The sequence below is a fragment of the Salvia miltiorrhiza genome, chromosome 8 (assembly GCF_028751815.1).
Source record: "Salvia miltiorrhiza cultivar Shanhuang (shh) chromosome 8, IMPLAD_Smil_shh, whole genome shotgun sequence".
Classification (NCBI taxonomy): Eukaryota; Viridiplantae; Streptophyta; class Magnoliopsida; order Lamiales; family Lamiaceae; genus Salvia; species Salvia miltiorrhiza.
Window position 1 is genome coordinate 26,232,960 of NC_080394.1, and position 13,040 is coordinate 26,245,999.

At 40.1% G+C, this 13,040-nt stretch overlaps 2 long non-coding RNA genes across 2 annotated transcripts; both read left to right on the plus strand.

Moving 5' to 3' along the window:
- Positions 1-213: 213 nt before the first annotated feature.
- LOC130997307 (uncharacterized) lies at positions 214-2,791 on the plus strand. Its single transcript, XR_009093038.1, has 3 exons — positions 214-276; positions 2,036-2,094; positions 2,695-2,791. It is a non-coding gene; the product is annotated as an uncharacterized LOC130997307 (long non-coding RNA).
- Positions 2,792-10,051: 7,260 nt separating this feature from the next.
- LOC130997308 (uncharacterized) lies at positions 10,052-12,716 on the plus strand. The gene is made up of 3 exons (XR_009093039.1): positions 10,052-10,201; positions 11,961-12,019; positions 12,620-12,716. It is a non-coding gene; the product is annotated as an uncharacterized LOC130997308 (long non-coding RNA).
- Positions 12,717-13,040: the final 324 nt, after the last annotated feature.

Here is a 13,040-nt window from a genome sequence, read left to right on the forward strand (position 1 = left end):
AGCCAACAACCATTCCCTCTTAGTCTTAAACCTCCAGCCAGCAATCTCACTTCATTCTCTCCCATTCCACACTAAGGACTTTTGAGAGAGAAACGGGAGAAGCCATTGCTGCTGCAAGACTTCAAATGAGGTAAGCCCTGACTTAAATCTCCTCCACCTGCTTCCATGATTCCACCTTCATTTGTTAAGAAAAACAATGCATAATTCTATTTCAGTTTGTCTCCACGAGAATCAATAGCAACACAGCAGCCACCCAACAGTTTGAACATATCCAAGGTATTTCACTATCCCAAGTATTCAATCCAGTTCGCATTCATTTCAAAACATGGCTAGTTTCGATTAATAAATGACCATAAGCATGTTAAACTTAGCAAAGTTACATGTTCTCTAAGGGATAACATCACTAGAATTAAGGACTAATAGAAAATAGAGGGAGACGAGAACTCAGCTTTTAGAGAAGGCGGGGCCACTGCCCTGTTTGTTCGGGCCGAAGGACGTCGAGTGGGCGGCAACTCGCGGGGACAGCAGCGTCGGCGGCGTCGAGCGGTGAAAGGCAGACGACTCCCGACCTCGGCGATGGCTCTCGCTGATTCTGGATTTCAGCAGCGGCGGAGTACCCTTCGCCCGAATCCAGCAGCAACGTGGCGTGGCTCGAACCGTCAGACCTCGGGGAATCGACGGAAGCGGCGAGAAACGCAACGGCTGCGGCAAGATTGAGAGTGGGCTGAGGACCAGAGCTCGACCTCTGCCTCGGGTGTGTGTGTGCGTGTTCCCGGAGCTTCCAGAAGGGAGAAGAGGTGAGGAATGGCGCCGGGCTCAGGCTCTACACCGGCGTCGCCGATTTGGGAGAAGGAACGACCGCGGCTCATCGAAAGTTCAGGGGCGGCGGCGGTGATTTCCGATTTGGGAGAGCTAGGGCTCGATTTTGGAAGGGGGATTTTGAGGACGAGAGTTGGACGGCGCCGCTCCCAGTCGACGACCGCTCGTCGGATTCCGGAGAGTGCAGTAACAGCGACGATTTCCAGAGTTAGGGCTCGATTTAGGGCTCGCCGTTTCGCCTTGGACGAGTTCAGCAGAAGAACTTGGGAGAAGAACGCCGGAGTTGTGTGCGCCGGTAACTGAATGGCCGGAGAAGGAAGGGCCGATCGAACTTGAAGAAGGGGTCGAGCGGCCGGCCTTGAGTGTGAGAGAGCAGAGCGTGTTCGGCTCCGTGAGAAAGAGAAAGATCGAGAGTTTAGAGAGAGAGAGAGTTTGGGTTGTGTTTATTCTTTTGATTTGGGCCAATCCCTTATGATTTTGGGCCGAATTATTTTTAAAGTTTGGGCTTGAATTGTTTTAAAAGAATTGGGCTGAGATAGTTATTAATAGACTTCTATTTCCAAGTTCCATATGTATATTGTTGGGCCGGTTATTGTTTTATTTGGGCCGATTTAATTGTTTATTGGACTCAGATTTATTCTTTCCAGCCCACATTAATTATTACATCATTGGGACACTTTCGTCATTTTATTTAGACAGCTGCAGTGCTTTAATTCAAGCCATTCTTGATTAATTAGTAGGCTATTTTATTGAGCCTCTTAATTAATGAACTTCTTACTATCTCCTTCAAGCCCAAATAATTTAAAGAGGACTGTTATCGTTTATTTCATTAAAGCCATTTGTTTTATTTAATTAATCAGCTACCTTATTATGAGCCATTAATTATTTGAAGTTACATTTTCTTACTGTCAAGCCCGATAAATTCTTATTGGGTTACTTATGGGATGAACCGAGTCAGTTCCTTCTATTTATCAAATACAGGAGCGAGATTATTTTATTTTACGAGTTAGAATGTTCCGATGGGGAAGGAAGAGTTATAGCTTTATTCGACCGCGATAAACGAGAGTTAGCTAAATCTAATAGCCTGGATTAACAATAGAAATTCCCTGATTATTATCTCAGAATAATAATTCATGCATAAGAGGATCATGCATCGTATTCTCATTATTTGAGGATTTTGCTCGAGCAGTATCTTATTTATATTCTCGTGATAAAGGTCAAGCACGAGATTAATAATCAATCAAGGAGCTACTGTACCGCAAGAGTTGCTGTCAGGTGGGCATTACTTTTACTATACGTATATAGAGATCCCCTGCGTGTCGTAGGCCTCTTATACGAATGAATGCATGAGATGATTTAACTGTTAATTTCAGTTTTATATATCTATCAAACGAATTTAATGTTACATTTAAACAAGATATTTCATTACAAAATCATTGAACTGAAAATTATTTCAATTGTTGTCTTGCCATAAATGTTTAAATTTTAGTATGATATCTATCTGCTTTGGCTTTGCCAATGATGCAATCGAATTCGGGTCCTGAGCAGTTGATAGCTATCCTGCCAGGACTAGTGTACACCAGTGACCGTGAGTCATCTAGCGGGTTGGCCGGTCAAGTGACCGTGAGAGGTGGCCACCTCTCCGGCACACAGTTCCAGATATGATAGATTACAAGAGAACTTAGACTGATCAGTCGAACTTTAAGAATCACAAATGAATTTAGTAAGCTTGGGCCTTTTAGCTAAAACTCCCTTGTTGTACTGTTTATGATGGCATGACAATTTACAGTTTTGAAGCATGTATTTTTATAATTAGGCATACGTGCCCACTGAGTACTCTCGTACTCAGCCCTGCATATATTTCTAAATGTGTAGGTTGAGCAGTGGCTGATGAAGATGAAGTGAAGAGCGGAGCTTTTGTCAAAAGTTAAATGAATGAACTCTTGGATACATGTCTTCATACATGTAATCAGATTATATTATTCCGCTGCGTATTCTTAAGTAATAAGTCTTTTGAATTAAGTCGGATTTATCCGAACTTACTAGTTAATTGAATCTTTGTGGCTAAACATAAGTTATATTATCAATGTCCCCTTCGCTGTCAAAGATTAAGTTCGATCCTTCATTATATATTTACCCTTTCTATCCCCGCTTCTAATCTTCCTCCCTTAGTCATGGTTTTCCGATTTAATTATCCTTAATTAAGTCCGGTCGTGACAGAATGGTATCAGAGCAGTTCGTTTGCTCTGAATCCAAGAGTTACCCAATTAGTCCTAAATTTGATATTAGTATAAAAGAGTCAGTCAACAAAAGCTCATCACTTCATCACATCGTCACGCTCAACAAGAAAGAAAGAGGTAATGATTTTTTTTATCAAACGTTGAAAAGTTCACGTTTCATGCGAATGTATAGATGCTTATATTTAAGTTTTATGTCTTATTGATTGATTAGATATCTCAATAAACTTAGAAATATTAAGAATGCATGATCACTGTTACGAAAGAACAGTAGAAGGTAGAAATTCAGTTATCTTTCACTATAGCCATAGTGAAGAGCTAAGCAAGAGGAAGAACATCAAATGTCACTTGAAGAGACACGAGAATTCAATGAGAAAAATGCAATGAGACGAAAAGAAGAGTGTCACACATGAGTCTGTGATACGGGCATAGTTCCTTATTCAGACTATTCGCCCGTGATAACATACCGAACCAACTATTGCTTGACCCGACAAGAACTTACTTGAGACATTGCTCATAGTGATGAGTAGCTAGCAGTTGCGTAATGAGCTAAGCCTCATTTCAAACCCCTCAATTATCACCAGTTATGGCGTGAAGAGAACCTTCATGATTTATGATTGAACTATAGAATTAGACTCACATAGAGTCATAAAGCTTAGTGTAATGTTGTTATAGTGTTGCAATTAGAACTGTCACCTTATAATTTCAGATATTCGGAACCTTTTTACATTACACATGAGCATGATTTAGAACCCCTATTGATTATGATCGCCTACTACGAACCGGAAGGACGAGATGTGACATGGGTAACTAGAAGTTACCGACCATTATGATCGACCAGAGAAATCTACACAAGTGCGTAAGACGAGAGGAGTTCCCGAAAATATTTTAGAGTTTAACAAGAGTTAAAAGTATCAACAATGGTTCGATGCTAAAGTCAATATATTGAGATTCTAATGAGACCCTAAGGGTATACTCAAGTTAAGTTTACATACCTTAGCTGATCAGAGACATTTCCCCGGCTAGAATGTCTCGAGTGGAACATCCAGTCTAGTAATCAGAATGAAAGTAATAACTAAAGTTGTTCCATGATTTAGTATTGTGTGTGGTGACACAGACCTTGTAAAGATGCTCAGAGATGCAAAATCTATTTCCTGTAAAGGCGTGAGAGAGTGCTTCGAATTACATAAATGTATTACAAGCATTATGAGAATGAACGCTAGATACAAGAAGTACGACATTAGGATCGTTCAAAGGATGAATATTGAATAAGGTCGAATGTGTTTGAATGGTCTTGTTTCGTGTAAAAAAAAAAAAAGATTTTAAGAAAAAGTGTTGATTTTAGGAGGAAGACCCCAAGCTTGGGAAGCTTCAGCATATTCTCAAGGATAAATTTTAGATGTAAAAAAAAAAAAAAAAAAAAAAAAAAAAAAGTGGAGATCTCAGACCAGAAGTACCTTTTGCAGCCCAATAAACAAAGAGTTACCAAGTTCGGAAAAGTAATTCCGTGTGACTGAGAAGTAATTGTGTTGGACCTGGCCAGTCCACATGACCAAAATCTCAGTAGTCGTCATATATAGGTCTCTAAACCTATATATATTTAAACTTTCATCTGAAAAGCCAAACGGGTTTCGATTATTAGGTCATTTCGTTTCGACCTCCTAGTCAATTCATTTCTACCCTGAGGTCATTCCTTTTCAATCATTTGACAAAATTGCTGATTCACTTTGCATAATTGCCATTTGTGACTTTAATCATTGTGGTTTATTAGTTGTTAGTAGATTTTCGGTGACCTAAGGACAAACAAGTATTCACCAGATTAAATCCATCAGACACGTATGCCTCGACCCAAGGGTCAATCACGTGATGCAACTAGACCATCTCTTACGGATTTGGTAAACGTTATTATTTTTAGAAAACAATGATTGTTCTGATGCTTTGGTATGCCCTATGTTGGCTTAGTTATGTTTGACTAGTATTAGTACGGAAAGATTGTCTCCGTGACCAAATTCGTTGGTGATGGCATTGTTAGACAACCAGTTCATCATGAGTAGTACTTGAATGGATCAGTATATCCAGATCCAGATGTTGATGCAAAAGTTCTCATCGAAGGAATTTTCTTATGTCTATTTAGCGACCTTATCGGTCTTTTGCGGCAAGTCACTTCCGCCACATTTTACTTATATGCTTATACAAGGAAGAGTGCGAGCAAGATTTGAGAATCAAGAAACGGTTTACAGAAGCGATGATATGCATAGGTATGTATTAATGACTATATGTCAACTCATCAGTATGCCACCAAAATAAGGGTGTCCGAGAAGAGGAGGACGAATTCCGCGAGATAATGAAAGAGGCCCAGTACCATGGCTAGAACAATATAGTGCCACCAACCATACAGCAAAAACGTAGAATAGAAGAACTATTTTGATGAGAAAACCCACATGTCTTCGATAGGATAGGAGATCCAACGAAGGCTGAGACTTGGGTACAAGCTAGTGAGCGCATCTTCAAATTCTTGCGCTGCACAGATCATAAACGTCTTACTTGCGTATCCTTTCAGCTGACTTATGGTAGGAAGCAAGGATGAAGACAATGACAACTGAACAATTAGGGAATTTGACGTGGGAATAGTTTTGAGATGGAAATATATGACAAGTATACAACCAAAAGCTATTGCAAAAAGAAAGAAATGGAATTTTACAATCCTAAGTAGGGAAGAACAACAATTACTCCATACGACATGATGTTATGTGATATGTCAAGATATGCGCTCGAGCAAGTAGACACATATGAAAAGATGGTTAAAAGAATTCGGCGTCGGACTGAGGCATGAGATTAGAATGGCTTTGGCAAGCCATGGTGGATCGTCTTACGTTGAGTCGCTTAGCAAAGCGTTAGGCATTGAGGCAGCTATGCTGGGAAAGAGACCAGCAACTGCGCCTACGTCTGCACCTCCACAGACTCAGGCTCAGAACTTTTGAAAAAAAAAAAAAAAAAAAATGGGATATAGTAACCCTGGCCAAGTTAAGAAAAGGCCATGGCAGGGGCAGACATCCCAACAACGTGACTATGACACATCTAAACAGATGGGGGATAACGAGTATGGGACTCCACCCTGCCCAAAGTGTAACAAGAACCATGGGAAACTCTCCAGGACTGGTAATGAAAGTTGTAGCACAGCAACTGGAATGAGCATTATGCAAATCGTTACCCGAATAAGCAACAAAGGGCGGGTCTCAGGCTAAATTCGCCTGTTCAAACTCCGCATTGGAGCAATCCAAGCTTTGCCCAACCATACCAAGAGGAGTAACCATGCCAACGGCAGCAACAACAACAATAATAGCACATGTGTGATTGAATTTAGAGTTGAGCATAAAATTTTTCACAATTGTAGTGAACAACTCGTATGTTATGCCGATACGAGACATATACACAATTTTAGGAATGGAATGGCTAGTCGAGAACTATGCCACCATCATTTGCAATGAAAGTCAAATTTCTTTTTGACCCCGGGGAAGGAACCGACACGTTTTCATGGGATTAGCATAGGTAGGAGAAAGACGATCATCTCCGCCCCTCAAGCAACAAAGATGATGAGAAAAGGGTGTCCAACCTACCTTGTGTAGTTGCACAGAAAACCAGAAATCAAGAAAAGTATAAGAGACGTGACAATCGTACGTGAATTTCCAAATGTTTCCTAGAGATTTCACCGGGGTGCACCCGTTCTTTTGTAAAGAATAAAGATGGCACATTGAGAATGTGTATCCTCTACCGAGGATATACATCAACTTATGGAGAGTTGAACAAGGTAACACTCAAGGACAAGTATCCTCTATCGAGGATAAACGACTTCTTCAAGCAGCTCAGAGGAGATAGTGTGTCCTCAAAGCTAGATTTAAGGTCTAGGTACCATCAACTATAAATTTGATAAGAAGATGTACCCAAGATGGTCTTCCGAACCAGATATAGACACTATGAGTTCGTAGTGGTGTCATTTGGATTGACCAATGCACCAGCCATGTTTGTGGACCTCATGAACCGAGTGTTCCATCCATACTTAGGCAAGTTGTCTTAGTTTTCGTAGATGATGTCTTGATCTACTCGAGGAACGAGAAGGACCATGAGAAACACCTGAGGATAGTCCTAAAAACATTGAAAACAAAGCATCTTTATGCTAAGTTCTGCAAGTGCGATTTTTGGCTCAACAAAGTCACGTTTCCGGGATATATTATCTCATTAGAAAGGATCAAAGTGCACCCTGAGGAAGTACAAGTTGTACATGAGTGGAGATCGCCTACTAACCTCAATGAGATCAAAAGTTTCTTGGAATTAGCAGGTTACTATAAGAGATTCATAGAAGGATTTTCCAAATAGCAAGACCAATGACCCAATTACTCAGGAAGGGAATTAAATTTCATTGGACAGAAGTATGTGAGAAAAGATTTCAAGAAGCTCAAGGAGAAGTTAACCATAGCTGTTCCAACAGCTGACAAAGAATATATGATTTATACAGACGTGTCCAAGGAGAGTACTTAGTTGCATGTTAACGCAAGAAGGAAGAGTGACAACATACGCATCACGGTAGCATTAACCACATGAATTGAACTAGCCAACTCATAAACTAGAATTAACTGCAGTAAGGACAACACCTATATGAAGTCAGGTGCGAGATATTCACAGACCATAAAAATCTGTAATATTTTTGAGCAAGAAGATCTTAACATGAGACAGTAAAGATGGCTCGAACTAGCGAAGGACTGTGACTGTAGTATTAACTACCACCCATGCAAAGCTAACTAGGTAGACGATTCCTTGAGTCGTAAGACTCAACTTAAGTTGGGATCTCCCCTCACTCAGGAAAAGGAACCCATGAAAGATTTTAGTATAATGAATTTAGAAGTGGTTCAACCACTAGAATCTGTAGAAGGGATTATTGCCACGATGGTAATAACACCCAACTTTATAGGAAAGCTGATAATGCGCAAAGAAGGAATGAGACCTTGGAGAAAATACGTTTAGCAATAAGATCAGGCAAGCCTAGACGTACCATGAGACGTGGATAATGCGTTAATGTTCATGAAAGATTGTATATCCCCCATGATGACAAACTCAAAGATGAGATAATGAGTAAGGCTCATGACCCGCCGTATACTGCCCACCCGGAAAGCACAAAATGTATCAGGACTTAGAGAAAATTTTTGGTGAAAAGGTTCGAAGAAAGATATAGCTTCATTTGTTGAGGGATGCCTAGCATGCCAACAAGCGAAGCTTTGCACTAAAGACCATGTGGAAGCTACAACAATTGAACATTTCAAAATGAAAATGGGAGCACATTAAAATGGATTTTGTAACTAGTTTACAAGTCGAAAAGAGGAAACACCGCCATTTGCGTAATAGTGGAGCGACTCACGAAATGCGCTCGTTTTATAACAATACCGATTAGTTACAGATCAAACAAGCTAGCCCATCTGTATATTCGAGAAATTGTGCATTGTACGGCGTGCCCATGTCAATCACTTCAGACCGGGATTCAAAGTTCACACCCAGACTATAGATGAACTTACAGAAGGAATTGAGCACAAGGTTTAATTTCAATGCTACCTTCCACCCTCAAACAGATCGATAGTTTGAGAGAACAATTCAGATTTTCGAAAACATGTTAAGAGTAGTAGTAATAGACAGAGGTGGAAGTTGAGAATTAGTGCATTCATTCATTGATTGAGTTTGCCAATAATAGTTATCAGGCGATCATTAATATGGCACCTTATGAGTCATTATATGAAAAAAAAGAGAGCTACGCGAGAACTTGAAAGCAAGACGAGAGAAAATACCCAGAACTTTTGCGATGATATGCAAATTTCGGGACGAAATTTTTTTTAAGAGGGGTAGTATGTAGTAGCCCGCTCTTTTATTTATGATTAAGATTAGTAAATGCGATATTTAATTATTGCATCCTCCAGTAATATTAATCCAGCTGAGATTCTGAATTAGATATTTCCACATGAAATGATCGTGATTTATTCATTGAGTAGACAATGATTTATTTTCTAGAATGATAACTGACTTAGCAAAGTCAGGTTATTAATTTTATATGCTATAGAATATTATTTCTATCTATTATTGTTACTTGAGTAGAAGATTTATTCCGACTTGTTAATCTAATTAAATCTACGGATTTAATTTAGATATTAGACGACATGTGAAGCGAATTGAATTTACGGATTTGATGTAGAATTAGCAGGCAAGAAATTAGATATCAATATTCAAGATACGTGATTAGTGGGAATAATCAATGTTTGATTGCAAACACGCAATTTTATTAGCAAAACTCGAGATTAGTATTATTGATACAAGATATAGATTTATCGAAGACTGAAGGATTTTCTTCACTTTACTCCTACCATATAGCTAGTACACGCAGCAATAAAGAAAAGAAAAAGGGGAAAGAAAAGAGAAAGGTGCGTGTGTGCACATAGAATAAAATAGCTGCAACAACAGTAGTTCTGATAACACTCATGTCCCATCCTTTCCCCTGTAGTAACTTGCGGCGCTTGCGGCTGGAGCAGTAAGGGGTCTTTCAACCACCCTACTGTTAAAACATGTTATTATCATAATGCAGAGAATAAAGAGAAGCAAGATTATTGTTGTTGTATTGCTTACTTTTCCTTGATTACAATGCATCCTTATATAGTATAAGGATGGATAAAAAGTCTTACAAAATCTTCTTAAAATCAAATATACACCCTCTTATATTCAATTCAAAGATCTAATCTTTGAATTGATTTTAATACTTTTGACTATTGATTCTTATTTTCAACACCTACAGCCACCCTACCTCTGTACCATCTCCGTAGAATGCTCAAGTGTTCAGCCAACAACCATTCCCTCTTAGTCTTAAACCTCCAGCCAGCAATCTCACTTCATTCTCTCCCATTCCACACTAAGGACTTTTGAGAGAGAAACGGGAGAAGCCATTGCTGCTGCAAGACTTCAAATGAGGTAAGCCCTGACTTAAATCTCCTCCACCTGCTTCCATGATTCCACCTTCATTTGTTAAGAAAAACAATGCATAATTCTATTTCAGTTTGTCTCCACGAGAATCAATAGCAACACAGCAGCCACCCAACAGTTTGAACATATCCAAGGTATTTCACTATCCCAAGTATTCAATCCAGTTCGCATTCATTTCAAAACATGGCTAGTTTCGATTAATAAATGACCATAAGCATGTTAAACTTAGCAAAGTTACATGTTCTCTAAGGGATAACATCACTAGAATTAAGGACTAATAGAAAATAGAGGGAGACGAGAACTCAGCTTTTAGAGAAGGCGGGGCCACTGCCCTGTTTGTTCGGGCCGAAGGACGTCGAGTGGGCGGCAACTCGCGGGGACAGCAGCGTCGGCGGCGTCGAGCAGTGAAAGGCAGACGACTCCCGACCTCGGCGATGGCTCTCGCTGATTCTGGATTTCAGCAGCGGCGGAGTACCCTTCGCCCGAATCCAGCAGCAACGTGGCGTGGCTCGAACCGTCAGACCTCGGGGAATCGACGGAAGCGGCGAGAAACGCAACGGCTGCGGCAAGATTGAGAGTGGGCTGAGGACCAGAGCTCGACCTCTGCCTCGGGTGTGTGTGTGCGTGTTCCCGGAGCTTCCAGAAGGGAGAAGAGGTGAGGAATGGCGCCGGGCTCAGGCTCTACACCGGCGTCGCCGATTTGGGAGAAGGAACGACCGCGGCTCATCGAAAGTTCAGGGGCGGCGGCGGTGATTTCCGATTTGGGAGAGCTAGGGCTCGATTTTGGAAGGGGGATTTTGAGGACGAAAGTTGGACGGCGCCGCTCCCAGTCGACGACCGCTCGCCGGATTCCGGAGAGTGCAGTAACAGCGACGATTTCCAGAGTTAGGGCTCGATTTAGGGCTCGCCGTTTCGCCTTGGACGAGTTCAGCAGAAGAACTTGGGAGAAGAACGCCGGAGTTGTGTGCGCCGGTAACTGAATGGCCGGAGAAGGAAGGGCCGATCGAACTTGAAGAAGGGGCCGAGCGGCCGGCCTTGAGTGTGAGAGAGCAGAGCGTGTTCGGCTCCGTGAGAAAGAGAAAGATCGAGAGTTTAGAGAGAGAGAGAGTTTGGGTTGTGTTTATTCTTTTGATTTGGGCCAATCCCTTATGATTTTGGGCCGAATTATTTTTAAAGTTTGGGCTTGAATTGTTTTAAAAGAATTGGGCTGAGATAGTTATTAATAGACTTCTATTTCCAAGTTCCATATGTATATTGTTGGGCCGGTTATTGTTTTATTTGGGCCGATTTAATTGTTTATTGGACTCAGATTTATTCTTTCCAGCCCACATTAATTATTACATCATTGGGACACTTTCGTCATTTTATTTAGACAGCTGCAGTGCTTTAATTCAAGCCATTCTTGATTAATTAGTAGGCTATTTTATTGAGCCTCTTAATTAATGAACTTCTTACTATCTCCTTCAAGCCCAAATAATTTAAAGAGGACTGTTATCGTTTATTTCATTAAAGCCATTTGTTTTATTTAATTAATCAGCTACCTTATTATGAGCCATTAATTATTTGAAGTTACATTTTCTTACTGTCAAGCCCGATAAATTCTTATTGGGTTACTTATGGGATGAACCGAGTCAGTTCCTTCTATTTATCAAATACAGGAGCGAGATTATTTTATTTTACGAGTTAGAATGTTCCGATGGGGAAGGAAGAGTTATAGCTTTATTCGACCGCGATAAACGAGAGTTAGCTAAATCTAATAGCCTGGATTAACAATAGAAATTCCCTGATTATTATCTCAGAATAATAATTCATGCATAAGAGGATCATGCATCGTATTCTCATTATTTGAGGATTTTGCTCGAGCAGTATCTTATTTATATTCTCGTGATAAAGGTCAAGCACGAGATTAATAATCAATCAAGGAGCTACTGTACCGCAAGAGTTGCTGTCAGGTGGGCATTACTTTTACTATACGTATATAGAGATCCCCTGCGTGTCGTAGGCCTCTTATACGAATGAATGCATGAGATGATTTAACTGTTAATTTCAGTTTTATATATCTATCAAACGAATTTAATGTTACATTTAAACAAGATATTTCATTACAAAATCATTGAACTGAAAATTATTTCAATTGTTGTCTTGCCATAAATGTTTAAATTTTAGTATGATATCTATCTGCTTTGGCTTTGCCAATGATGCAATCGAATTCGGGTCCTGAGCAGTTGATAGCTATCCTGCCAGGACTAGTGTACACCAGTGACCGTGAGTCATCTAGCGGGTTGGCCGGTCAAGTGACCGTGAGAGGTGGCCACCTCTCCGGCACACAGTTCCAGATATGATAGATTACAAGAGAACTTAGACTGATCAGTCGAACTTTAAGAATCACAAATGAATTTAGTAAGCTTGGGCCTTTTAGCTAAAACTCCCTTGTTGTACTGTTTATGATGGCATGACAATTTACAGTTTTGAAGCATGTATTTTTATAATTAGGCATACGTGCCCACTGAGTACTCTCGTACTCAGCCCTGCATATATTTCTAAATGTGTAGGTTGAGCAGTGGCTGATGAAGATGAAGTGAAGAGCGGAGCTTTTGTCAAAAGTTAAATGAATGAACTCTTGGATACATGTCTTCATACATGTAATCAGATTATATTATTCCGCTGCGTATTCTTAAGTAATAAGTCTTTTGAATTAAGTCGGATTTATCCGAACTTACTAGTTAATTGAATCTTTGTGGCTAAACATAAGTTATATTATCAATGTCCCCTTCGCTGTCAAAGATTAAGTTCGATCCTTCATTATATATTTACCCTTTCTATCCCCGCTTCTAATCTTCCTCCCTTAGTCATGGTTTTCCGATTTAATTATCCTTAATTAAGTCCGGTCGTGACAAATTTTGAAGTCACGAAATTTAACGAACTTACAAAACTCTCTAATGAACGCAAATCTATTATATAATAGGATTAAGC